At 43.2% G+C, this 27,548-nt stretch overlaps 1 protein-coding gene across 2 annotated transcripts in view; it reads right to left on the reverse strand.

Moving 5' to 3' along the window:
- The window catches only part of LOC126282100 (thymidine phosphorylase-like), a 188,327-nt gene that overhangs the window by 131,009 nt on the left and 29,770 nt on the right, over positions 1–27,548 (reverse strand). Inside the window, exon 1 of one of the 2 annotated variants that reach the window (XM_049981560.1) lies at positions 11,645–11,741. The exons of the other annotated variant lie outside the window; for it this stretch is intronic. The gene's annotated coding sequence lies outside the window, so the exon portion shown is untranslated. Of the gene's footprint in view, positions 1–11,644; positions 11,742–27,548 lie in introns of those variants that run through there. 2 annotated transcript variants of the gene reach the window in all.

Raw genomic sequence — 27,548 nt, forward strand, 5'->3', positions numbered from 1 at the left:
GAATCTAGTGGCGTCAAACATAGGCCTTAATTTGTGGGAGAAATTTCTGAGAATGCACATGGTAGTGGAACATGGACTGTGGACCACAGCAGAAGAGAATTAAAACATCTTAGAGGTGGTGCTATAGAAGACTGTTGAATATTAGGTGGACTGATGAGGTGCGGAAAGATGAGGTTCTCTGCAGAATCAGCGAGGAAAAAAAAATATGGAAAACAAGTATTGCATCATATGGTTGATCTACTTTTTTGTGCGTTAATCTCCGATCTATAACCACACCATTTACTCAACGCAAACATGAAAGAATGTATTGTACTCTTGCAATACAAGTGCACAAATAAAAAGTTAGCATGTCCTCTTGTCGCCCTTGTGTGACTAGCAATAAACAGTGGTGGAATAGTTCAAATGGCTCTTGAGCACTGTGGGACTTAACATATGAGGTCATCAGTGCCCTATAACTTAGAACTATTTTAACCGAACTAACCTAAGGACATCACACACAAACATGCCCCAGGCAGGATTCGAACCTGCGACCGTAGCGGTTGCGCGGTTCCAGACTGAAGCGCATAAAACCGCTCGGCCACAAAGGCCGGCCTAGAATAGTTCAAAAGGAAGGGTAAAAACATGGTAGAATTAGCTGGCTGATGTTAAGATAACATATTTTGAGTAATTGTAAGGCTGTCTTTAAGATGATTAGGGATACTGAATCTACCATTATGTGCTCTACCATCATGTGCATTGTCTGTAAGTCACGTGGCACACCCACCACTAGCTGAGATACTCACTATAGAAGATTTTACAGATGGGTAAGAAAAACGTCCTTTCCCCCTCAGGAAATCCTGGAATTATGCGCGTCCTGCATTCACATATGCGTCAGCACCACATCTTATGCACGCTGATAAATTAATGTAGAGAGAGATGGTACAGCACCAGATTGTCACAGCTCCCCAGCTCTAAACTATATGAATTTCGTGTTATACTGCATTCCTGACTGCCAGTCAACTCATCAGCTGTGCAACACAGATGCAGAGATGTCACTAGCCTTGATGGTGTGTGTCAGATACCACATGTGGCCAGCACACATCTTGATACAGTGTATTATCATTCGAATTTAGTGACATGCAAATCACATAAACAATAAGCATCAGGACATTTTTATGAGAAACAAATCTATTGCTTGGATTGGAAAGCCTTCTGTGCACTACCTCTTGAAATGCATTGCACCCACAGAAAACTTGAAGACATTTCACAGGTGCCACTGGTGGTTACGCAACATGCCACCTTTACTAACTTACATTTCGCACAGTACAATACACGTGGTTAATAGTCAATAAACAGTGGACATTTTTAACAGTATGTCACAAGATAGGATACACAGCAGCATGAGACACACTATCCGCCTATCCTTCTCTACACTGTACAACACGGGATACTTATCAAGTTCCTCCCACAAGTCATTGAAACCATAGCCTGATGCCAACTGAGCAGCGTCATTTATCGCAGAGCAATTATTTTTAACGAACTTTAATTTTAATATAAACATATCTTAAAAGCTGCTTTTGTCACCAGTACATACTTCTTTTATCATATCTCTTCACGCCAGCGACATAATTGAAATAAATCAGCATTAATTCGCCTTAAAACTCTACGTTGATCAAGTATTTAGATGGACATAGGAGGCTGTGTTCATGATACCGGATACAAGAATAATGGCAGAGCTGACATGAATAATTCGCAGCTGATATAGAGTACATCATGTAATCAAATACAGAAATCATTTATACAATAGCTCAAAAAGATCAGAGATCTCGTGAGAAAATTCTGGAGAAAGACTACGCAACGCGCCACCTCCTGGAGGTAGTAACACATATTCATTTGGGATCCAGGAATGACACACACCAGCTATCCATCCACGCCTTAATGAATACTTATAGTGCATTGCACTCAGTCTGCTCTGGTCATTAACAGAAGAACTTCAGTACCTGTCCCAAGAAACACTTGCAACATATTAAGTGCTTAAACACATCAGCACTACCCGTTGGCTTAGATGGCATTCATTTCTTGTGGTAACGTACACGTGTTTTTAAAATCATATGTAGCAGAAAGCCTGTTGCTATATTAACATTGATCTTAATGGGCAAGCAAACATTATCATGACAAGCGCAGCAGCCAATGATCGCATCCCACGCTGATAAGACAATGTAGAATGCATGATGTCATGTTCATGTGACTGGAAGTGTCGCCGGCATAACTAGACTTTATTACACACATTTATAGTCACAACAAATCAGTAGTCGGTCAAACATTTTACTGAATGTCCAGTACTTACGTAGCAATAATTTTTTGTGTGTTTACTCATCGCCTTTTTTTTCCAGAAACCTCTTTGAATGGTAAGAGGATGGTACTTCTCGCTCAACCATGTACAACATGCTCTTTGATTGCCAAGAATTCTCCACCACAGACAATCGATGAATTCCGAAGGAACTTGCATATCAGATATTTATTGGTGTGCAAAGTAGCTTTGTTAATTCTGGTGGTTCCATTATAGAGTGGGCGACGCCCTACTAGTAGTTGGATGTAACTTTGGCAAAATGGTTAATGGAGAATCACCACCAGCACAGTGCAGACTCAACTGGTGTGCTATTGGAGATGGCGCTGAACGGTATACACTGTTATTCCACCTGAGGCCCGCATCATCGTGAAGGGCTTGGAAAAAGTAAAGTGGGTTATGGACTTAATACCAGAATGTGTTGTGTATACTACTGACGACGAGGGGTGCCCTAACCCCTGTGCTCCAACTGAAAATGTGTGTTGACAAACATGAACCAGTGACTGCCGCCGAGTTAAACATGAAGTTGTTGGAACAGTGGTGGTGTGATTGCCAGTCTTGAGATTTCTCATATGACGAAGTACAACAATGATAGAATTATAATTTTTTTGTTAAAATGCATGTAAGTGAAACAACCCTAGTCAAAAATGAAATACAGTGTTTTTAACGTGACAATTTCATCTCTAATGTATACCACAGCTTCAATGCCCAGCACCACAAAATAATAGGCAGTCTTTGACAGTGGAGTAACTGCATCACAGTATGATGGGTAACTGCACAACAGCAGAACTAAAATCCTGAATACTCATCACTATATACATTATTTACATAGAAAGTTATGCTATGTGGTTTAGACATGTGTGGGGGAATTTAACTGGAACTGTAGCTTCATATCATCTGTACGGCGTTGTTTACTACAGAGCAATCATTTTAACTAACTTTAATTATGATGTGTAGAACTGCTGAAAACTCAGAACATGAAGTTTATGTGAGAAAAAGAAATAAAACGATGTCGAAAAGAACACAAGCTTCAAAATATGAACTTTATTAAAAAGAAGTGTTCACATAGGAATATACAATGACAGAATAAAAGTTTGAACTTAAGTCTGGTAACAATTTACTTCATGAAATAATGGTGGGGTGTCTTTTGCTTGGTGCTGCAACGTTTCAATGCAGCAATACCATGCCACTGTCTGATGACATGGGTGTCGTCTGATGTTGTTTTAAGCACCAGGTGGCACATGGTGGCTTCAGCTGGAATGTAGCCATCGGTTTGACCCATCATCGGTACAGTCTCGGCCTGTCAACGTCATCACTCTCACACCGTGGTGGGATGTTAACATGCCGATTACAAAAGAGTCTGTAACTTCTAACTGTTCGTCTGAATTTCATCACTGAGTTATTTCCACATTTTTTGCTTCTTCACAATCTGGCAACTTTCTGATTAAAATCACATCATAGAAGTCTCCAATTGCTAAGCCTATTTTGCTAAAGAATTTTGTCCATGACTTACAAAACTGTACCTGACTTTATCTCGCTCCAAGAGTCACCGATCCAGTACACAACGTCCTTCACAGTGACTTTCCTTAAGGCTCCTATAATGCTCTCATCTTCTTCCGAATGCAAGACTGATTGCAGCAATCGCCAACAATATTTTTTCTTCAGACATTCCAGAATGCCTTGATCCATTGGCTGAATCACACAGATAACGTTTGACGGGAAACACAAGGCTCGGATCTCGCCGGACTGCAATTCTTCTACAGTTGGATGTGAGAACGCGCTAGCCATTGTCAAAATAGCTTTTCATGGCGATCCTTCTCCTTTTAAAATATTTGTGCGCTCTTGTACAAATAATTTAAAAAACCAGTTCCTAAAGGTTTCCCAATTCACCTAAGCGTTATATTGATGTGTGTAGATAAGCGGAAGAGCTGACATGGTTACGTTCTTGAATGCTTCTACTGGCAATAGTCTCAAATTTAAATCAGTTTCGTCGCATCTGTAAATTTGTTCATTAGATAAATTTTCTTCAATTATGACTTTCTGAAACTTTACAATAAATTCTGAAACATCCTCAGAGTCACCAGAGAGATTTTCTCCTCATACGTCTAATTGACGCATTCCAAAAATATTCATCCATTCGTCGAGCCAGTCCACACTAGCGGCGAAACTGTCGTCTCCCTCCTGTAGCTGAGTTTTGAGAAACAAGGTTTTCTCCTGCTAGATTGTGCCAGAGATTGGAGCTCCTTCTGTCTTTGCCTAAACCACATGAACAACACCTCACTTGTTTTTTCAAACTGCGAGTTCTTTATGGTTTTTCGGTTAAGAGAATCTTCGGAATATTTCTTCGAAGAAAACTGTTAACCTTAAACAAATATCTTCGCCAATCATCAACAATAACTTCGTCGACATGGTATTTTTTTATTGTTTCTTCTTTGACAAGTCTTTTCAGCACCTCTATCTTAACACCCAAAGCCATAAATTTCCTTTCCTTTATGGTTCGATGAACCCTCTGCCAGGCATTTAAGTGTGAATTGCAGAGTAACCATGTAGATATAGATTGCTGTACTCTTTTAGAAGGTGTAAAAATAAAACCGACAACAAAGAAAAGGAAACATAAGACAATGTACTGTACCGACAATGACAGACCTAAAACCTCACCTTCAACAAAAGGATTGGTTGTGTAAGCAATTAAAAACCGAGAGAAGCGTACATAGTGTCACTGACACAGACACAACTAAGTTGACTGAGTGGTTTGACAGGTGTTATGCTGTGAGCAAAAGGGAAAAGCAGATCTAGGATCAATATGCTGTACAGCAGATTTTAAAAATTCTCTCAGCTTACTTCAAACTGTAATAATATTCACATCACACACTATAAATTAACATCGAAATGACTGATAAGTGTGTGTATTAACATCATTATAAATAATGGAATATTACCAAAATTAAACATGGGAATAGTTCAATAAAGTGAGTGGATATGTGAAATAACACAGCAGACATATGATTTCTCAGTGATAACATTTACCCAGCGAATGGATTTGTTAGAAGCTGTGCTATTGAGGCAGACTATTTCATTCCACCAGCAAGTTTCCTAACAGTGTGTGCCACACTGTACTGTTTTTCAGTTTTTTATTTTCTTACATTATGGTTCTAGATGGGATTGATGATATCAGTGTCGAAAGTTTAATGTCAGTGGATGGGGCTGATACTGATGAAGAAGAAGATGAGTTAAATCTGGAAGGATATCATACACACAGAAATTGATGAGCTAAATCAGGGAGCATATCATATGCACAGAGATAAGTGCTAAACTATTGTGATAATTGATGTTACTGCCCTACAGCAGCAACACCTGCATGCAGCAGCCTCCCTGATTCTCATCAATGTATAACTACAACATCAGTAGCCCTATCGCCCTCAAGGCAATCAGCCCACGACTAGCACTGACTTTTAGCATTGATAATAAAAATCCAGCACAGAAAGGGCTGTTTATTGTGCCACCAGTCCGTTCCTCAAATTGTTGAGTGAAGGTGATTGCTGTAAAAAAGGGAAATCATGCCACAGCAATATATGACTTGCAAAACATACGTAAAGCATTTTTTCAATTATCTTCATTTACTCACATTTCCCCATCCTCCTATAGCTTCATCATCACTCATGCATGTGATATCTACATCATCACAGGCAGACTATTGATGATATGCATTAAAATAAGAAACAGTGTCACTAATCATGTGTTACTCATGTGTATACAACTTAGACATGTACATGCTAATTTCAACCACAAATGAGAATTTCACCATGAACCTCCTTATGTATATTCTGTAGACTGTTGACTACTGTGTCACTGTGTCACTAATCATGTGTTACTCATGTGTATACAACTTAGACATGTACATGCTAATTTCAACCACAAATGAGAATTTCACCATGAACCTCCTTATGTATATTCTGTAGACTGTTGACTACTGTGCTAGAAACAACCTTTAATCACATGACATATGGAGCAATAATGTAATGTGCTGATTAAATGAATATCACTCTACACTAATCTGAGAAAGTTCCATCAAATAGGTATGTGTAGTCATTTCAGTCGTCTTGAGATATATTAACTGATACATTTAACTGAAATGAACACCATGTGATAAAAGAAAAACGTATCGATATTACTAAAAAAAGCCTCAGTCACTTTAAAGGTGCCCTAAATGCAGTTTAAAACATTTACAATTTTTATGAGGAACCTTTCAAAAAATTAGTGTCTGTCATTATAAGAGCACCACCAAAAATACTACTGGATCAGACATGGAGGTGTTCCACATACCACAACAGCTGCAGTAGGATCCCTCTGATCTTTTGCTGTACCTGAACACACCACGGCAGCAACAGCATCCCACAAGTATCTATTCACAACCTATATATGATGTTTTGTTTGCATATTTTTCTCCACACTAGAAGTGATTGTAAAATCGTCACTATGTAAACAATTATGTCACATACAAATTGCATTATTTTAATATTTTTGCTTTCAAGCCAATCAATAGCCACATATACGCTTGCTGTTTATAAAGTAAGAACCTACATACTAGCACTTGACTATCTGACATCTCACGAACTAAATTCTGAGCTATTAGTAGCAAGAAACACACTAGCAATTTATAAAGTACAAGATTATGTGTCAACTATTAAACCAAAGATATCTCTAAGTACAGGAAAGCTTTGCTGTTAATGGTAGTAAAACATGTTACTACAGGGTGTACCCACCCATAAACACAACTAATGTTAAGCACACAGTACCACACTTGTGATGGTGTAATAATAACAATAGATGCCATGTCAGATACCACTAGAGGCAAAATTCGAATCTTGGATACGCAGTAAGGATGGAGTTGCCTGCTTCTGTGTGTGCTGAACATATGTTGTTGCATAAAAAGCTGACACTGACTTATAGAAACTATATACCATTATACCTATTTGATATTAGTAATGGTCTACATGACACTGATAACCTTCTAAGACAATAAAATTAAAAGATATAACCATGTATGTCATATATTTTGATACTTTCAAACTCAGTCATTGCAACTCCTAGTTTGTAGGGTACCCTCAGAGCGAAAATTGTGATATGAAGTAAAAGACAATGTTGTTGTCAAGTACATACTTCTCTCTCTCTCTCTCTCTCTCTCTCTCTCTCTTTCTCTCTCTCTCTCTCTCTCTCTCTCTGTGTGTGTGTGTGTGTGTGTGTGTGTGTGTGTGTGTGTGTGTGTACTATATCCTTTGTGATTAGCTCATCATTCTCTTCATCAGCATCAGCTACATCTACCAACACTAAACCTTCGATGGCAATGTCCCATCTAGCACTGTAATATTAGAAAAAGATCCTATTAGGCCATTCACAGACATGTATTATCACTAATAGGGTGCTTCATGTGTTACACAAAACTATTAGATTATCATTCAACTTATGTGCTAGGATTTCTTCATCAGCATCTTCATCGGACAAAGAAAAACAAGAACTTAGTAAATTTCATTCGAGATGTGAACTGTAAATAAAAAAACAACATATGCATTAGATATATATACATTAACATCACACAACAATAGATCACAGCATAATAGTTGTGAAGTGCAATCAAGTGTTAAAATACAATTTTAACCAGTGTAATCATTGTGCCTTCAGTAACTGAACTAGAATTGGTCGCTAAAGTGCACCCCCCTTCCTCCCTCCTATGGAATTTCTAATGTTGGAAAGCCTAAACTTACTGAATCAACTCTTACACAGTAAGATAACGTAAAGACAACACAGTAGCACAATGTCTCAATTAACTGCTTTGAACACCCATTTTTTTTTTTAAATTCTGGAGCTGGCACTTGTTCCCATTACTGAGACGATAATAAGTCACGTGAATGCCTGAAGTAGAAATTACGCTACTCCTACTAAATCGCTAGTGCAGACAAGCATACAGTCTAACTGAAATTCACACATTGAGATCTACATGCTGTTAAATTACTTGCAGTAATATTATGCTGAGGCTAGCAGCATGGGGACATTGGTTTCCTTTACACACAGCATTGCACAGATATCATATTAATGTTCATCTGTTATGGCACCACAGAGGTAACGAGTGACATTATGTGTACATTGGCAAATGAAGTTACGCAGTCTCTCTTTAGCACATTTCCTGCGTCTTATTAACACAATTGTAAAACGCATGATGGAATGAAACAAACACTGCAGCTTGTAAAAAATCAGTTTATTATAACTTTTGTTAGTGCCATTGCGTGCATATACACAGACACACACAAATGCAATGACAGTGATAAGACTTACTTGCATACTACTCTTTGAAAGGTGTATACTGGGGCACACTTGTATGTGGCACCAGAATAAGATAAGGATATTAATAAATTAAAATGAAACTAGTATACTATAAACGATGAATGCCTCTGAAAGGCTTTTAATGTGGATCGCTGACTGTGCGCGACCGCAGAGCCAAAGGTGCCGCTAGTGTTGGAGTAAGAGAGCACTGGACGACAGTTGTTGTACTTCATCATATGAGAAATCTGTTGAGCAGCGATCACACCACCAGGTTCCAAGAATTTCACATTTAACTCAGCAGTCACTGGTCCGTATTTGTCAGCACACATTTCCAGTGGGATCACAGGGAAAGAGGGCATGCCGCATCCTCAACACACCGCACATCGCATTCTGGTAACAAGTCCATAACCCACTTCACTTTCTTCAAGCCCTTCAAGAAGACTTGGGACTCAGGTGGAATAACAGTATATACCATTCAGAACCATTTCCAGTACCAGACCAGATGAGTCCATATTGCGCTGGTGGTGATTCTCCGTTGACCAGTATGCCAAAGTTATATCCAGCTTCTATTAGTACATTGCCTACTGTACAATGAAAGCAGAAGAAACAACCACACTGTTTTGCGCACCAACCAAAATGAAATGCAAGTTCCTTTGGAATTCATCGATTGTCTGTGGAGGGGAATTCTTGGCAATCAAACAACATGCCGTATGTGGTTCTGCGCGAGAAGTACATTATCACCATACCTCTTAACAGTCAAAGAGGTTTCGGGAGAAAAAAGCGACGAGCAATCCCACAAAAAATCTTTCTTCCTAAGCGCTGGACACTCAGTAAGTTATCCGATCGACTACTGATTTATTGTGAGTACAAATGACTGTTATTAGCTCTTGAGGCCCATGCAGGCGATACTTCCAGTGACATGAACATGTCATCACGGAATCTACGTTTGCTTGTCAGATGGAGCTTTTTTCAGTTGTTGCTGCAGCTATATGTGAGAATATTTGCTTGCCCATAGCGTCTGACTATGTTTGTATATCAACAAGCTCTCTATGACTCACGGTTTTAAAAACAGGTGTAGGGTATTGCGAGAAATACAGGCTAGTCAAGCCAACAGGTTATGCTGATATTTTAAGCACTCAGTACATTGGAATTGTTTCTTTAGGTGGTGTATCAAAGTTCTCATGATCATTCCAGAATGAGATTTTCACTCTGCAGCGGAGTGTGCGCTGATATGAAACTTCCTGGCAGATTAAAACTGTGTGCCGGACCGAGACTCGAAATCGGGACCTTTGCCTTTCGCGGGCAAGTGCTCTGCCAACTGAGCTACCCAAACACGACTCATGTCCCGTCCTCACAACTTTTATTTCTGCCAGTACCTCGTCTCCTACCTTCCAAACTTTCTCATGATCATGTCTATTGCTGACTGACTGCAGTGTGTTATAGGTATGTGTTAAAGTGTGCCTAGACGACTGGATGGATGTATTGTGTGAGCTATTCCAGGATCCCTTGGTAACGTGTATAAGCTGCAACTTATTTATATGAGGTTGATCATTGTATAGTGTCATGAACAAAGCCTTCTGTATCCATAAGAAAACTATATCAACGTCCTCCAGAGCATTAGATACTGTACGCTATAAATGGTAGAGTTTTGAGATGAATTCGTTAATGCTGAATTATTTTAGTTGTCACCTGTGTAGAGAGAGACACCATAAAAGAAGAGTGTACCGGTGATTAAAGCAGCTTTTAGTACACATTTCTATTGTAGTTAAAGTTACGCAAAATGACTGCCCTGGAATAAATGACACTGCACAGAGAGCATCAAGCTATGTCTAAGGAAAAAGTTACGCCACACTAAATGTACAGTGCTATAGAGGAATAGGCTGCTGTTGCCACAGTATTATTAAGATTCAACATCCGATTGACAAATCTGATATTAATATCCAGATCATATATGTGATTTGCATGCCGCTAAATTGGAACAAGAGCGTTCTGCATCAAGACGTGTGCCAGCCGCGTGTGGTATGTGATAAATGTCATCAACGCTTATGACATTTCTGTGCTTACTGAAACTGATGGTAACAGATTTGCTTCAATACAAAGATACTTAAATGGAAAGCCACTATACTTTTATGTAAAATAAAGCACTAACACAAAAATTATTATGTACTAGTTTTTTCATTCGTTAGTACTTCAATAGATACATTATTTGCAATACCTTAAATTTCTTAAAGAATTAAAAAGAAAAAATACTCTTCCTCTTCCATTTTTTTAAATTAAAATTTTAAAATCTTAAGAGGCTCGAGACCATTTAGAATTTGAGTAACGTAAAAATAAGCTTTAAACTAAGTTACCTGGTCTCTTCCCTCAAACATTTAACTTAGAATTCAGAAATCTTTGACGGGCCATGCCCTTTCAGTAATCAGAATCATAATCCAATACCTGAACAACATCTTTTAAAAATAACAAACTTTCACCGGGCAGCTGTTCCAAATTGTTGGACAAAGCGGCTTTCTGCCCACATGAACAATTAACACTAACACAGGTACAGACCCACAGGATCAATCAAATAATATTCTAAAGGAGATCGTCAAATATTCGTAGCAGCAAGCAACTCTGAAGCTGGAAGGGAACTGCCCTTAATTACAGTTGAGCAAGAATTTTACAAAATTTTACCGGGCACCTGCCGAAACCGTGACACAGTTAACAGACTTCTACCCACAAAAGCAGTTAACATAAACACGGGCTACAACCCCCACAAGTTTTGAGGAACTGAGATACTGAATTTCTTTATCCAGATTATAGTAGTAGGCAGTGACATAATAAAAGAAAATTCGGCTGTGACAGCTAAAGGACGAATACTTCAAGCCAGAAACTTTCATAAAATGACTTTAACCAGAGAAGCCTAAGAAAATCATACGAAGAATCACAACGTCAATAAAACAATTCATAAAGCTGAAATACACTTGCTATCAAAAATACAAACGGAGTGTGCACAACAACCTTCCTTGTTCTGGCACTGGTTGGCTCTCACTGGGTTACTTCCAATGTTTTTATTTTTGGTTGGCGTTGGTGCCACCCAAAAGTACCTCCAGGCTCTGCACTAATAACGCTAGAGAAAACAGTAATAAACGGGCTTCTAAAACAGACAGAGACCTAGGGTTAGATTATACATCACGGCAGGCACATCCGACTTAAATTATATCTGAATCTCAGACTTGAACTATACCACTGACCATTTAAATTGCTACACCAAGAAGAAATTCAGATTCATTGGACAAATATATTATACTAGTACTGACATGTGATTAAATTTTCACGCAATTTGGGTGCATAGATCCTGAGAAATCAATACCCAGAAAAACCACATCTGGCCGTAATAACGGCCTTGATACGCCTGGGCACTGAGTCAAACAGAGCTTGGATGGCGTGTACAGGTACAGCTGCCCATGCAGCTTCAACACGATACCACAGTTCATCAAGAGTAGTGGCTGGCGTATTGTGACGATCCGTTACAGCCATGCGGATAAGATACCTGTCATCTCGACTGCTAGTGATACTAGGCCGTTGGGATGCAGCACGGCGGTCCGTGTTACCCTCCTGAACCCACCGATTGCATATTCTGCTAACAGTCATTGGATCTCGACCAACGCGAGCAGCAATGTCGCGATACGATAAGCCGCAATGGCGATAGGCTACAATCCGACCTTTATCAAAGTCGGAAACGTGATAGTACGCATTTCTCCTCCTTACCCGAGGCATCACAACAACGTTTCATCAGGCAACGCCGGCCAACTACTGTTGGTATATGAGAAATCGGTTGGAAACTTCCCTCATGTCAGCACGTTGTAGGTGTCGCCACCGGCGCCAACCTTGTGTGAATGCTCTGAAAAGCTAATCATTTACATATCACAGCATCTTCTTCCTGTCGGTTAAATTTCTCGTCTGTAGCACGTCATCTTCGTGGTGTAGCAATGTTAATGGCCAGTAGTGTAATAACAATTTTCGATGACAGAGCTATGAGAAAAACATCTTGCTTTAACACATTGTTACACTAGGAGCTGAGTTTGTAGATCAATGCTAAGCAGTGCGCAACTGAGGCCAAACTTCTAGCAGGCTTTATTCTACCCACTGGGAGTAAAAACCTTTGGAGGATATAAGGTGAATGTCACTGTCACTACAGAACACAATTCGTAGTTTTGCAGAAAACAGCACTTCTAGACAGAGCGCAAAGATATTCACCATTCATTCCACTGCAGACAGAGAAGACGAGAACACAGTCGCGGTATTAACCCTCGAGCGGGTGCGCCTCCATTCATTACGCGAGCGGGCTCGCGGCCCACTTTGTGTGCCAACTACACACAGGCGGAAGAAATATGAAATAACTCAACTTGTAATAATCACAGACAGAAACGACTGTTCGCAGCAGAAGTCAAGACAACAACGAAGGAATGTACGAGAGAAGAACGCAGTGGTACGAACTGATTATATTTCATACAGAGGCACGCACGCCTCGTGTCACAAGTAGTGCACAAAAGCAATGCTGGCCGTTATTGCTTTCCCCCTCCCCGGTATAGGTATGGCTATAAAACAACGAGATTGTTGATGTAATACATTTTATTTCAAAAACTAGTCTACTTAGTCACCCACAGTATACTCGCCGCCTCTATTCCTATCACTCTCCATGCGAATTTTCCATTGATGGAAACAGTGCTGGAAGGCTTTCTCTTTGAGCTCCTTAACGACGCGTAGAGCTTTTTCTTTCACTGCTTCAGTAGACTGAAATATCGTTACTTTTAATATACACTCCTGGAAATTGAAAAAAGAACACATTGACACCGGTGTGGCAGACCCACCATACTTGCTCCGGACACTGCGAGAGGGCTGTACAAGCAATGATCACACGCACGGCACAGCGGACACACCAGGAACCGCGGTGTTGGCCGTCGAATGGTGCTAGCTGCGCAGCATTTGTGAACCGCCGCCGTCAGTGTCAGCCAGTTTGCCGTCGCATACGGAGCTCCATCGCAGTCTTTAACACTGGTAGCATGCCGCGACAGCGTGGACGTGAACCGATTGTGCAGTTGACGGACTTTGAGCGAGGGCGTATAGTGGGCATGCGGGAGGCCGGGTGGACGTACCGCCGAATTGCTCAACACGTGGGGCGTGAGGTCTCCACAGTACATCGATGTTGTCGCCAGTGGTCGGCGGAAGGTGCACGTGCCCGTCGACCTGGGACCGGACAGCAGCGACGCACGGATGCACGCCAAGACCGTAGGATCCTACGCAGTGTCGTAGGGGACCGCACCGCCACTTCCCAGCAAATTAGGGACACTGTTGTTCCTGGGGTATCAGCGAGGACCATTCGCAACCGTCTCCATGAAGCTGGGCTACGGCCCCGCACACCGTTAGGCCGTCTTCCGCTCACGCCCCAACATCGTGCAGCCCGCCTCCAGTGGTGTCGCGACAGGCGTGAATGGAGGGACGAATGGTGACGTGTCGTCTTCAGCGATGAGAGTCGCTTCTGCCTTGGTGCCAATGATGGTCGTATGCGTGTTTGGCGCCGTGCAGGTGAGCGCCACAATCAGGACTGCATACGACCGAGGCACACAGGGCCAACACCCGGCATCATGGTGTGGGGAGCGATCTCCTACACTGGCCGTACACCTCTGGTGATCGTCGAGGGGACACTGAATAGTGCACGGTACATCCAAACCGTCATCGAACCCATCGTTCTACCATTCCTAGACCGGCAAGGGAACTTGCTGTTCCAACAGGACAATGCACGTCCGCATGTATCCGTGCCACCCAACGTGCTCTAGAAGGTGTAAGTCAACTACCCTGGCCAGCAAGATCTCCGGATCTGTCCCCCATTGAGCATGTTTGGGACTGGATGAAGCGTCGTCTCACGCGGTCTGCACGTCCAGCACGAACGCTGGTCCAACTGAGGCGCCAGGTGGAAATGCCATGGCAAGCCGTTCCACAGGACTACATCCAGCATCTCTACGATCGTCTCCATGGGAGAATAGCAGCCTGCATTGCTGCGAAAGGTGGATATACACTGTACTAGTGCCGACATTGAGCATGCTCTGTTGCCTGTGTCTATGTGCCTGTGGTTCTGTCAGTGTGATCAAGTGATGTATCTGACCCCAGGAATGTGTCAATAAAGTTTCCCCTTCCTGGGACAATGAATTCACGGTGTTCTTATTTCAATTTCCAGGAGTGTAGATTTGGCCTTTGAGAATAGATAAAGGTCACATTGTGGTACGTCAGACGAATAAGATGGTTGGTCTGACAATAGGATGCTGTAGTTCGCTAGAATCCTCTCAACAGACAACTCGGTATGATGCAGAACCCATGACTTATTCTTCCACAATTCGGGTCGTGTTTTCCTTATTTTCTCAAGGAGCTGAGCAAGAACCTCATTGAAGAAATGTTTATTAATAGTTAGGCCCTCAGGAATCCAGTGCATAATTCCATGAATGTCGAAAAAAAATCCGATCGTTATCGCTTTGAATCTTAATTTGCAATATCGAGCTTTTTCGCTATCGGTTAAGTTGTCCCCTTCCAGTGCATGGACTGGTGATTTGTTTCTAGATCATAAGTGAAAACCAAGTTTCGTCACATGTTATCACTCTTTCCAAGAAATTCGGACCATTTTCGATGGTATTCAAAGAGCCAGCATAACCATTTTCACGAGCTCCTTTTCGTTCGACACCAGTTTCGCACACACTTTTCGCATGTTCAACTGTTTATTTAAAATTTGCTTTTTGCATTCTTCGTCAATTCCTATAGTTTAAGCAATAGATAGAAAACTCTGCCGATGGTCGGACCGAATCAGATTATCCATTTTTTCGATATTTTTATCCATTTTTCATTTTGAAGGGCGTCCCGAACGTGAGAAATCTTCAATGCTTTTTCGGCCATCTCGGAAACGCTTGAACCAGTGAAAGACACGCGCAGGCGATGGACTTCGTCTTGCACTTGTTTTAGTAACAGTACGTTTCGGTAGCAGTTTTTCCAAGGTTCATGTGAAACTCCACGAGAATTCGTTGCTCTATTATTGCATTTATCATTTTCCGGCATAACAAAATAACAGCTCTTACCCAAACAAGGCCGGCCGTTGTGACCGAGCGATTCTAGGTGCTTCAGTCCCGAAGCGCGCGACCGCTACGGTCGCAGGTCCGAATCCTGCCTCGGGTATGGATGTGTGTGATGTCCTTAGGTTAGTTAGGTTTAAGAAGTTGTAAGTTTTAGGGGACTGATGACCTCAGATGTTAAGTCCCGTAGTGCTCAGACCCAATTGAACCATTTTTTTTACCCAAACAAAGGCCACAGCAACAATGATTTTTCTACAGACACCAGATATGGCTCATTCGTCTGAGAAGGCTTCACGCTTCACAGCTGTTGGTCGTTCATCTTTGGCGCATGCCACACCTCATACATTCTAGTCAGCCGCGGCTCCGTAGAGGAAAACGGAAAACGGCCACCCATATCAGCATCACTACGTCACCTCTTGGCCCTCATACCAAACGTATACAAACCGAAGTCCTCGCCGTCCTTTCTGCGCGCCGCTTAACAACCATTCTTCCCCATATCACAAGACCCCTAGGCCAGAGTGACAATCACTATCTCTGCGCCAGACTGAGATCGCGGAGAAACATTGATACGCACGTACTATGTATGGCGTGGCTGTCGAGTTAAAGAGACAGGCAGGGTCACAACGTATTCAGAAATGCACTTAGTATATAGTTGGCTGGCTGACTGTGTGATATTCTGATGTTGTACAGTCTCTTTCTACACTCCTGGAAATTGAAATAAGAACACCGTGAATTCATTGTCCCAGGAAGGGGAAACTTTATTGACACATTCCTGGGGTCACATACATCACATGATCACACTGACAGAACCACAGGCACATAGACACAGGCAACAGAGCATGCACAATGTCGGCACTAGTACAGTGTATATCCACCTTTCGCAGCAATGCAGGCTGCTATTCTCCCATGGAGACGATCGTAGAGATGCTGGATGTAGTCCTGTGGAACGGCTTGCCATGGCATTTCCACCTGGCGCCTCAGTTGGACCAGCGTTCGTGCTGGACGTGCAGACTGCGTGAGACGACGCTACATCCAGTCCCAAACATGCTCAATGGGGGACAGATCCGGAGATCTTGCTGGCCAGGGTAGTTGACTTACACCTTCTAGAGCACGTTGGGTGGCACGGGATACATGCGGACGTGCCTTGTCCTGTTGGAACAGCAAGTTCCCTTGCCGGTCTAGGAATGGTAGAACGATGGGTTCGATGACGGTTTGGATGTACCGTGCACTATTCAGTGTCCCCTCGACGATCACCAGAGGTGTACGGCCAGTGTAGGAGATCGCTCCCCACACCATGATGCCGGGTGTTGGCCCTGTGTGCCTCGGTAGTATGCAGTCCTGATTGTGGCGCTCACCTGCACGGCGCCAAACACGCATACGACCATCATTGGCACCAAGGCAGAAGCGACTCTCATCGCTGAAGACAACACGTCTCCATTCGTCCCTCCATTCACGCCTGTCGCGACACCACTGGAGGCGGGCTGCACGATGTTGGGGCGTGAGCGGAAGACGGCCTAACGGTGTGCGGGACCGTTGACCAGCTTCATGGAGACGGTTGCGAATGGTCCTCGCCGATACCCCACGACCAACAGTGTCCCTAATTTGCTGGGAAGTGGCGGTGCGGTCCCCTACGGCACTGCGTAGGATCCTACCGTCTTGGCGTGCATCCGTGCGTCGCTGCTGTCCGGTCCCAGGTCGACGGGCACGTGCACCTTCCGCCGACCACTGGCGACAACATCGATGTACTGTGGAGACCTCACGCCCCACGTGTTGAGCAATTCGGCGGTACGTCCACCCGGCCTCCCGCATGCCCACTATGCGCCATCGCTCAAAGTCCGTCAACTGTACATACGGTTCACGTCCACGCTGTCGCGGCATGCTACCAGTGTTAAAGACCGCGATGGAGCTCCGTATGCCACGGCAAACTGGCTGACACTGACGGCGGCGGTGCACAAATGCTGCGCAGCTAGCGCCATTCGACGGCCAACACCGCGGTTCCTGGTGTGTCCGCTGTGCCGTGCGTGTGATCATTGCTTGTACAGCCCTCTCGCAGTGTCCGGAGCAAGTATGGTGGGTCTGCCACACCGGTGTCAATGTGTTCTTTTTTCCATTTCCAGGAGTGTATATTAATTCACAAGTATGCGGTAAGATTTGTTGTTGACGCATATGTAGATGCAGGACGCGCCTTAATCCAACGCAGAATGTGGGTTAATCAAGTAATCTAGAGGAGAAAAAAATTACCCTACACATGTGGAAGACTGTCTACAGTGGGTAGCGCTTAGCTGGCAGTTTTGGTACGCGAGTTGATCATGATGTCAACAAAACACCTGTCCTATGCGTTTGATGGGGTGTCACGTGACAGGACGTATCACCCCGCAGATGGATGGAACTCGTTTTTTGCTGTGGCTGTGGACTTAGCTATACTGTGCAATAGTGCTAAATATGGGTGGCCGTCATGCTTTATAGTGCCTACAGACAAGGCATCAACTCTCTGGTGGGTATTAAAAGTTTTTTTCCAAGAGCACATTAAAAAAGATGCAGTACCTCTAATCCTGTTAAAGATAGCCGTGCAATTAGTCAAACAGAGATGTGTTATCTTAATGTCATGTAGCTAAGTCTACCAATTTCGGTTTACGCTTGAAATCAGATCTGTTCCACCACTTTTATGTTGGTCACATTTAACAAGGATGACATATGGACATGCTAGCAAATTAATTTTTTCACTGTATTCACGGTGGAGTAGCACAATATCTTCTTCCTCGTATGTGTAGGGTAAATAGTGTAATTATAAATCGAAGCTTTAAACGCGGAGTCGTCCGTGGTGGCCGAGCGGTTCTAGGCGCTACAGTCTGGAACCGCGCACCGCTGCGGTCGCACGTTCGAATCCTGCCTCGGGCATGGATTTGTGTGATGTCCTTAGGTTGGTCGGGTTTAAGTAGTTCTAAGTCCTAGGGGACTGATGATCTCAGCAGTTAGCCGGCCGTGGTGGCCGTGCGGTTCTAGGCGCTTCAGTCCGGAACAGCGAGACTGCTACGGTCGCTGGTTCAAATCCTGCCTCGGACATGGATGTGTGTGATGTCCTTAGGTTAAGTTAGGTTCTTCGAAGACACAAGTGTGTGCCTTTCATTTAAGGAACAGGGAAGCTAATCGTGAGCTACATATTGCATGGTCAGGCATCCAACTCCAGCATCATCACGCACCTAAATACTTGGGAGTCGCTCTCGATAGAAACCTGACATTCAAAACTCACTGCAAGAACACAAAAATGAAAATCTCCGCTCGAAACAACCTAATTCGCAAACTAGCGGGGACACAGTGGGGATCACATCCACAAACTATTCGCTGTTCTCCAATGGCACTATGCTTTTCTGCTGCTGAATATGCTTCTCCAGTCTGGTACAGGTCATCTCATGCCAGACAAGTAGACATTGTCCTCAACGAAACCTGCAGGTTGATCACAGGTTGCTTAAGACCTATCCCAACTGATAAGTTCTACTGCCTAACTGGAATAGCGCCACCATGGATACGCAGAACAGTGGCTGCCAAGAAGGAGAGACTGAAAGTGGAACAGGACAGTGCCCATCCACTGCACGGACATAATCCACCACAGCAGCGGCTAAGATCGCGAAAGAGCTTCCTGAGAAAATCCAAGAAGCTCACCACATCACCAGAGAAGGCAAGGCTGGAGTTCTGGAAGAAGTCGACGCCTCACCTGCAGACGCCTGAAGCTGAAGAACTACCACCTGGACACAACGAGAGCTGGCTGGTGTGGAAATCTTTAAACAGATCACGATCAGGAGTTGGACGGTCCAGAGTCAACCCAGAGATGGGGCTTCATAACGGAAGATACGTCCTGTGATTGTGGACAAGAACAAACCACAAGCCACATGCTCCAGTGCCTTCTGTGCCCTACATTCTGCACGAAGTTTGATCTCCTGCAAGCCACTCCAAGCGCCTTGGAGGTTGCAAAGTACTGGGCACCTGTAATGTAAATACAATTTGTGTATATATTTATGTACATATTTATTGATGTGTATGGTACTGTAAATTTGTATGTTTCTGATTCGAGAATAATAAGTTAGAACTACTTAAGTTCTAAGTTCTAGGGGACTGATGACCTCAGATGTTAAGTCCCATAGTGCTCAGAGCCACCTCAGCAGTTAAACCCCATAGTGCTCAGAGCCATTTTTTTATTCGCGGAAAGTAGATCAACTACATGCCATATGCCGCAGGACGTGATACAACAGGGTCTCTATTTTCTCCTTAAATAAATAAAACTATAGAAAGTTAGATAATAGTTTGTGTTTGATACACTTCCCTTTTTCTGAAGACCTACGAAATAACATTGGTTGGTGGAATTGTGATAAACAACATTTCCCCACTATTGCTGTAATATAACACGTGCATAGTAGCATAGGTGCTGGTTTAAACGAAGGCATTTCTTAATACGAGAATTGTTCCTGCATCTCGAAGTAAACTACTCGTACGCGATTTTACAGCAACTGGGGCAGATGTGAAGGGAATTTTATACGGGAACTATGACACAAAACGGACTCTGGATGAAGACATGTATTTATTATTTCGTGAAACATGGACGATAAATAGTTTAGACAAGAAGAGAATAGAAGCTGTCGAAATGTGGTGCTACAGAAGAATGCTGAAGATTAGATGTGTAGATCACATAACTAATGAGGAGGTATTGAATAGAATTGGGGAGAAGAGGAGTTTGTGACACAACTTGACTAGAAGAAGGGATCAGTTTGTAGGACATATTCTGAGGCATCAAGGGATCACCAATTTAGTACTGGAGGGCTGGGTGGAGGGTAAAAATAGTAGAGAGAGAACAAGAGATGAATACACTAAGCAGATTCAGAAGGATGTAGGCTGCAGTAGGTACCGGGAGATGAAGAAGCTTGCACAGGACAGAGTAGCATGGAGAGCTGCATCAAACCAGTCTCAGGACTGAAGACCACAACAACAACAACAGTAGTCAGAACAGGGCCAAAATTAAGTGAGAATGGGCGAGTCGTGTTGTCACATTGCAACACCAGTCATGAGAAGCTGTTCAAGGGTTGATGAGGGAAACAGATGTCCCGCGTAGCCATGTAGAAATTGGGAAGATAGTGCGAGCATTTTTTATGCAGCACACTACGACTTTGGCTTGCAGTTAGTTCGAATGCTAGAACTGTCTAAGTTTATTTTTTTTTTTTTTGACATCGAAAACTCTCGGAAAAACTACCTTCCAATTTCATATCAGATGTTTTTTCGTCCTTTTTCGAAGCCGTAGACTTCGTTTCCGTATTACGTTGTGATTCACTCACAGCGTTTGTCCGTCAGGTGGCGGCGCCATGTTTACGTCTCGTGCAGACCTAAGGTTGGAATTCCGGTGTTATCAGCACACACGTGCCGCTGATTTAGACGTCCTTGGCCCCGACCTCAGTTGTCGCAAATGCTGTGAAGGCGGGTCTCTGTTGTTTGGTGCTCCGGACTGCTTGCTGCACTCTGTAATTCTTCGACAAGGGACGGTTATTTCTTCTCCTTTCATCTTTGTTGTTTCTCTCCGATGTACTCTGAAAATGACTGCCCTCCCTGTTCGCTCTACCTGATCTACCTCGAAAGCTCAAGACGATTCGTCCTAAGATGGAGGTTGCTACTTCTACTAAGAGAAAGTCCTGTATTCCATCCTCTAAGGCACCTTACTTTTTAATGAAGGTACTCAGCCAGGATATTAAGCCTTGACCACACACCTGACCCTTATCTATAAGGGTCACTCCAAAAGAAATGCACACTATTTTTGTAAAAATACAGTTTTCATTCTGCATGTGTGAAAGTTTTACAGTGTGTAGATACATCCTTCCCGCTTGTTTTCAAACTTATTTCAACCTGTTCCCGTGAGGCGCGCCGTCACAGCATGTCTTTAAGATGGCTGCTACACTTGACGTTCGTCAGAAGCAACATGCTGTCATAGAATTCCTGTGCTGTGAAAACGAGACAGTGGAAAACATCAGTAAGAGGTTGAAAAAGGTATATGGAGATGCTACTGCCGATCGCAGTACACTTAGTCGGTGGGCAAGCAGGTTACGTGATGAAAGCGGGCACGGCAGTATTGAGGATTTTCCTCGCAGTGGCAGGCCTCGTACTGCACACACTCCAGGCAATGTGCAGAGCGTTAACGAATTGGTGACTGCTGACAGACGCATCACAGTCAATGAATTGTGATGCTAAGCTGGGATAGGGGAAGGAAGTGTTTGCAGAATACTGTAAGTGTTGGCGTTAAAAAAGATTTGTGTCAGGTGGGTTCCCAGGATGTTGACAGTGGCTCACAAAGAAACAAGGAAAACGGTATGCAGCGAACTTTTGGAACAGTACGAGAATGGTGGAGATGAATTTCTTAGAAGAATTGTGACAGTTAATGAAACATAGCTCCATCATTTTTCACCAGAGACGAAGAGGCAATCAATGAAGTGGCATCACGCAGATTCATACAAGAAAAAAAATTCAAAAGCACATCTTCCTTCTGCTGTAAAAGTTATTGCTACGGTGCTTTTCGATTCCGAAGGAACATCGTGCCAAGTGGAACCAATATAAATTCTGATGCATATCTGGCGACACTGAAGAAACTTCAAGCTCGACTGAGTCGGTCCGACCACATCGGCAAAACCAGGATGTTTTGCTGTTGCATGACAATGCCACATGTCAGTCAAAAAACCATGGAAGCGATCACAGAACTCGGATGGACAAGACTGAAACACCCGCCTTACAGTCCTGACCTGGCTGTATGTGACTATCATCTCTTTGGGAAACTGAAAGACTCTCTTCGTGGAACAAGTTTTGAAGATGATGACTCCCTTGTGTACGCTGACAAGCAGTGGCTCCAACAGGTTGGTCCAGAATTGTACCGTGCGGGTATACAGGCGCTGGTTCCAAGACGGCGTAAGGCAGTTGAGAGGGATGGAAATTATGTGGGGAAATGAAAATATTGTTCCTAAAGGATGTGTCAACACACTGTAAAACTTTCAAACATTTAGAATAAAAGATGGATTTAAAAAAATAGTGAGCATTTCTTTTGGAGTGACCCTCGTAATATGTCGTAGGGTGGCATGGCTCGCAACACTTATTTAGAAAAACACGTTCAAATCTAGGATGAAGCGGGATTTTAGATCATCCGTGTCTTTCTACACGAGCGGCTGAGTACAGGAATGAAACGGCGACGAGGTCAAGCTGAGATTTCTCAGGTCTCTATGGCTGGAGACAGTACACAAAGACTTGGTGTTAGGTTAAGGAGGTGCATATGGAAATTACAGGGGAGACGAGACTCTGGGTTGGTTAACTGGACTGCTATTTACTGCTTCTTCAAGTGTTTACAATGAACATGCATAAGAACTCAGACACTAGAAGAGGTTTACTAGATTCTACAATCAATTAGCAGAACAAAAAGACACCCCGGTCTCTTACCTTACTAAGAATCGGATATGCACATTAATGTCTGCTACTATAGATCAAGAATTAGTTGACCTAATTTTGTCGCAGGGAGAGATAATTTAAGCTTCTGGGCTTCTTGATATGTTGGGGCAGTTGAGGCTTGCCGTGAAAATTATTACAATCAGTGATAACGCATAAAACGAAATTCACATTGTAGGATACATGTTGACAGCAAGTTACACTTGGTACAGGCTGACTTCACAGAGTGAAACATGTAAGAGTACTCTCCGGTTCGCGCCAAGGCCTTTGTCTTTCGGTAGGAATTCTATACGGTTTCGCACGGTGGTTTAATGAACAGAACAAAGGCGTATCGGGTGTCGAATCAGATTTACGACTGAATTCTGGATTTTGTGAAAGAGAGAACTCAGCATGTTGTTGTTAATGGAGGAAACCGACAAACGTAAAGGTAATTTCGGGATTTCACAGGCTCATTAGTGTAGTATAGGCGATCCAGAAGATAATGTTCGAAGCTCCATGACGCTGTTCGCCGACGATGCATGTGAGTATAGGTACGATGTAATGCCAGAAGTATGAAGCGAAACGCAGGAAAATCGTCAGAAGATTTACGATTGGTGCAGGTCCTGGCTATAAGTTTTACATTAATACATTGTTACAGTTACTCCTTTCTCCTGACAAAACTGGCGTTTTCTCTCATGTTATCATTAACTATAGAACGCATTTTCACTTTGCTTCTGAAAAATAGACTTGCGTACGTGATGTGAAGAGTGGAAACGTAGATTTTGGTATGTTATTCATGTAAGAATAGTAGTGTCAACAATTTCGAATGTACACTGACTGAAAGAGAGGCGAAGCACCCAGAAGACTTAGGCTGATGCCACAAGTAACCCCGTGCATGTACTCACCATCTGCGGTATGTAAATGATTGGTAGAACAACCACCAGACTGCATTAGTGTTTTTAAGTTTTGTGTTGTTATCAGGCTGTTAAGTTATATATGGTGAAGGGCGAAGGGAACGAAAGGTGTCAAATGTTCTGTGATCACTGAAAAGGACACGGAGATGCAACGCACTCACGTGAAGAAGAGTTATCAGAGCCAGATAATCCTTACAAGGGGATTCATCGTGAGCCTCGATTTGGCCAGCTGGGTGAATCGTACAATATCCAGATTTGTAGGGAATTTGCATGTGACAGTGGCCTGACGTTGGCTCAAATGGTTCAAATGGCTCTGACCACTATGGGACTTAACATCTGGGGTCATCAGTCCCCTAGAACTTAGAACTACTTACACTAATTAACCTAAGGACGTCACACACATCCATGCCCCAGGCAGAATTCGAACCTGTGACCGTAGCGGTGCCCGGTTCCAGACTGAAAAGCCTAGAACCGCTCAGGCACAGCGGCCGGCGGCCTGACGTTGGATTGCGTGGGAACACGATGGCAGGTATCTCGGTGTCACGGTTCCAGTCGACCGTATCTTATCACCACAAGGGTGCACCGCCCTATTGTGCACCAAGCACATCTTAACCCTTTCACCCCTGCGCCTGCCATCCGATAACAAGTAATGGACTCCCTGGAACATTCTGTGCAATCTCGCACCATTGGTCGGAGACAAGCAGCAGACACACTAGGGAACTAGCGTCGTATGCATAGGCTGCCGTTAACACTGCAACACAAACAGCAACTGGGGAGCATGGACTATTGATGGTTGGTGTTGGATTGAGTTCAACGATGAATCGTGGCTCTACGGCACCATGGATGACCATCATCGGCGAGTATGGCTGCGGTTTGGGGCGCAACGGTATTACTACTAACGTCAAAGTGTGGGGAGGCATCGGGTATGACTTCATGTGCCGATCGATAGTGCCTGAGGGAATTCTGACGATGCATGGTACGCAACGGACATCCTGCGTCCTCATGTGTTACCTTTCATGCATGGTGCTGGTTTTCAACAGGATAATGCTCGTTCACACGAGGCGTACGACTCTACGAACTGGTTGCGTCATGATGTGCTACTTCCGTGGCCAACTAGATCCCCAGATCTGACCCCGGATAGAACATGTGTGGGACCTGCTCGAATGTCTACTCCATTTCTTTGTTAATTTAACTCGACTTTATAATCATAGACATAACATCACATGCCCTCCCAACCTCTGAAGTTTCATTTCATTTCCTCCTCCTCTTCCAGGTGCTTCAAATGTTGTCCGGAAGTGTACGAATAAATATCACATGTAAAAAGAAAACTGTATTATTCCAAAAGTGTGGTTGGTCCCGGCGCAGGTTCGAGTCCTCCCTCGGGCATGGGTGTGTGTGTTCGTCCTTAGGATAATTTAGGTAAAGTAGTATGTAAGATTAGGGACTTAGCAGTTAAGTCCCATAAGATTGACAATAATTTTTTTAATTCCAAAAAAAACATTAACTGAAGATGCCTTTATTGTAAAAGATGACAAGTGTCTGATACAGAATACGTATCATATTGCAGCAGGAAAAGGCGTTGTAATTTGTAAAACGAGTTGGTCCGTGGTCGACGGTGCACTTACCAATACGTTCAAAAAAAGCCATTCGCGAAAATGCGATTTTTCAGGGGCTCATACCTTCTGGTTTATCAGTCACAGACATAAGGGATACCCCTTAGACTATCAAGCACTTGTACACCAGTCGGAAGAACGGGCCTACAGTACTGATCCTACAGTACAGGGTCAGAATTTAAACATTAAACACTCCCTCCACCTCAGGCAAACTGAGCAAATCGGTTGGTCGTTTTGCATTAGGCGTGCTCTAGGGTGGACCTTCGGCAGCTTATAAACGCATTTGTTCAGCGTCGGTTTCTGAGAAATCCCCGAAAAACAATAATGTTTGAGTACCAGCTACGTAGATGGTCACTTTTTTAACTTTTATTCATAGCAAACCATCGAAATTTTTGCCATTATGTTTTTAAGATGATGTTCTAAGGAAAAGCAGAAACTTTTTCTCGATACGTTATGTGTTAACGAGATCCCGAAGTTCAAAGTTACCGCATTTATGCAGAAAAGCGAAAAAGCCGGTTTTAACAGTTTTTGCACCGTGGGTTCAGCTATCTAAATAACTAATCGCAGCAAGTGGCTCAGTATTCCTTAGACTTTTATCTAGAATCACTATTCTCCCGTTTTTGAAAATCTGTATTCGTTATCAAGATGCACACGAAAGACCAAAACTTTTGGATACTAAAACTACGAATTGTGCGGCTAGGCGCTTCTATAATTTCTGATCTTGGCAGAGCGTCGAAATTTTTACATGTTCGTAAGATGATGTCCTCGGGGAACTTATTTCGATATCATTACTCGTTGCCGAGATCCAGAGGTTCAAAGTTAGTGCAGTTATGAACATAAAATATGCACGTAACATCCGGTCTCACAACGTAAATGTAGTGTTATCTGATGTAGCGAACACATGGCAAGGATTCTAAGGTCATTGTAAGGGTCCTGATGTCATAGAACTTTGTTTTTGGTCAGCAATTCTTAACCAATAGAACTTCATAACGTGCCGTCTCTGTGTAGCGGACACTTCACACCTATACAGATATGCCAAAAGTGGTACAGCAGTGACAAAAGTGTGGTGAAAAGGTCTTAACATACGATTTTGTGTTAACCCTATATTACGTGTAACTATTTGTTGTTTATCTGTATCAAATTACACAAATGTGTAAAATTATATAAATGAACTATCAAAACTTTATTGCCCTATAGAATCAGTTTTATACACTAGTAGCTATTAAAATTGCTACATCAAGAAGAAATGCAAATGATAAACGAGTATTCATTGGACAAATGTATTATACTAGAACGGACATGTGATTACATTTTCACGCAATTTGGGTGCATAGATCCTGAGAAATCATTACCCAGAACAACCAGCTATGCCCGTAATAACGGCCTTGATACGCCTGAGCATTGAGTCAAACAGAGCTTGGATGGCGTGTACAGGTACAGCAGCCCACGCAGCTTCAACACGATACTACAGTTCATCAAGCGTAGTGACTTGCGTATTGTGACGAGCCAGTTGCTCGGCCACCATTGACCAGACGTTTTCAGTTGGTGAGAGATCTGGAGAATGTGCTGGCCAGGGCAGCAGTCGAAAATTTTCTGTGTCCAGGCAGGCCCGTACAGGACCTGCAACATGCGGTCGTGCATTATCCTGCTGAAATGTAGGGTTTCGCAGGGATCGAATGATGGGTAGAGCTACGGGTCGTAACATATCTGAAATGTAACGTCCAATGTTCAAAGTGCGGTCAGTGCGAACAAGAGGTGACCGAGACGTGTAACCAATGGCACCCCATACCATCACGCCGGGTGATACGCTAGTATGGCGATGACGAATACACGCTTCCAA

The sequence above is a fragment of the Schistocerca gregaria genome, chromosome 7 (assembly GCF_023897955.1).
Source record: "Schistocerca gregaria isolate iqSchGreg1 chromosome 7, iqSchGreg1.2, whole genome shotgun sequence".
NCBI classification, from domain to species: Eukaryota; Metazoa; Arthropoda; class Insecta; order Orthoptera; family Acrididae; genus Schistocerca; species Schistocerca gregaria.